The sequence below is a fragment of the Heteronotia binoei genome, chromosome 17 (genome assembly GCF_032191835.1).
Source record: "Heteronotia binoei isolate CCM8104 ecotype False Entrance Well chromosome 17, APGP_CSIRO_Hbin_v1, whole genome shotgun sequence".
Classification (NCBI taxonomy): Eukaryota; Metazoa; Chordata; class Lepidosauria; order Squamata; family Gekkonidae; genus Heteronotia; species Heteronotia binoei.
This window is the reverse complement of record NC_083239.1, coordinates 51,014,511-51,016,693: the sequence shown is the minus strand read 5'-3', so window position 1 is coordinate 51,016,693 and position 2,183 is coordinate 51,014,511.

Genomic DNA, 2,183 nt, shown 5'->3' with positions numbered 1-2,183 from the left:
TAGAAGGGTTTGACCTTCAGAAGGGTTGGCATTTTAATCTATGGTATGCTGAAAAACCGCAAAAATATTTCACCAATCATCTGATTCGTAAAGGAATTAATAATGTTTGGATAAAACTTAAAAAGAAGATATATAATAGAGTACCAAGATGGTTGTCACCTATTGAAGCTTCAATTCAGCCACAACTATGGGATTACTCTAACGTAGTCAGATACCAAGATCTTTTAGACGAAAAAGATAAGATTCAGGGAAAAGAGATACTGGAGGGGAAAGATCTAAAAATAGATTGGTGGATTATGACTATGACAGTGGCTAAATTTAACAAGGATAGACTAACTGGATTTAGCAGAGCTAACTTTGACTTTGATAAAATCTTAGTACACAACGTTGAGAAAACAATAAAAAAAACCTACAATTACATGTTGCAGATGAATTTGGAAGACGAGGTAGTTAAGGAAGTAATGCTGAAATGGTCAAAAAACTTCTCAAAGAATGTAGATTTAGAAACATGGTCATCATTCTGGAAAAAGAATTACAGTATTGTTAAGCCGATCAATTTCAGAGAAAATTTTTTTAAATTATATCATAGATGGCATATTACTCCAATACAATTAAATAAAATTAATTCAGACTCCTCCCCAAAGTGCTGGAAGTGTGGGATCAAAACAGGTTCATTTTTTCATATGTGGTGGACGTGTAAATGGGCAAAAAGATTTTGGGTGCAAATTCATGAGATGGTGAAGTTAATGCTTGATATAAATTGGCAGCTTAAACCGGAGATTATGTTACTCTCCATGGTGAGGAAGGAAATTCCACAAGAGGACGAATACCTGACAACTTATGTTCTAACGGCGGCGAGAATCGTATATGCTACTTATTGGAGGCAGAAAGAGTGCCCAAAATTAGGGGAAGTGATAGATAAAATTTTTCAAGCAGCGGAGATGGATATTCTATCTAAGATGTTAAAAGGATTGTCCAAAGAGGATGCAGTAGAAAAATGGAGAAAGTTTTATAACTGGTTACAGAAAAGTAAAGATGAAAGTTATATATCTAGTAATATAATGGTATAAGATAATTAAAAGTTAATTTGTCTAATAATAAGGACTATAGTTTGAGTCTACATTCACCTCATTTTAGAAAAATAAGGATAAGGATAAGATTTAGCCAGGTTACATACATACGTGTAGATATCAGGATATTTTTGTCTGTACGATTTCTCGTTTAATAGGAAGTTTATGTATTGGAGGTATATGTATGAGAATTATGTATGATGGTTGGATACATTTTGGATACATAGCTTATCTTTGTTAAATGTGAAATAGAAATAAACTTTGGAAGTATAAAAAAAAAAAAAAAAAAAAAAAGGAAGCATGAGTTTTCAGCTGGCTAAAGGAGCACTAAAAATGTAACCATCTCCACTCCATTTGAAACCATTGCAGAGCAAAGACAAAGCTGCAAGGAAAACGTGAAATGAATCTTAAAATCCACCCCACGTTTTCCTTGCAGCAGCCAGCGAAGAAAAGCGGGAAGAGCCCAGGAACTGAGACTCAGACTGGGAGCTTCAAAGGCGGCTTCAAGGAGCCTTTGAAGCTCCAAGGCTGAAAGAGACTGCCTCCCAGCTGCAAAGAGCCTGGGAACTGAAAGAGAGGCAGCTTCTGAGCTTCAAAGGGTAAGGACAAGAGGAGGAGAAAAGAGCCCCAGGGGCTGATGAAATCCCTGGGTGGGCGGGGTGTTTGACACCCCTGCCATAGAGTCGCCATAAGTTAGCTGTGGCTTGACAGCAGAAAACCAAACCAAAAAAAACCCCTTTAACCTGCCAATTTTGCAGAATTACAGCTAACATACCACCTCACCCTGTAGAACTGTGTAGTCAGCACCATGGCGTGCCACAAGCAGTCGGTTGGGTGGATTACATATAGGTGCTTATGGAACTAGTAGTCCTAGCAAGACGGCCAATCCACACGCGGCAGGGAGAAGGAATGAGAGGACGTCTGCGCAGGGTTCCTCCCCATTCTTCTGCGTTCCCAGCTACTACAGTCAGTTGGGCTCTGAACGGAAAATAGCCCATGGTCCAAAGGTGGGTCGGAGGAATTAACTTTATTGTTTCTTGCTTTTCAGCTTAGCGTCCCTGCCTTCTCGTCGCTCCAGCGGAAAACTGCGAGTGGTAACTCCAGGGTGGGTGG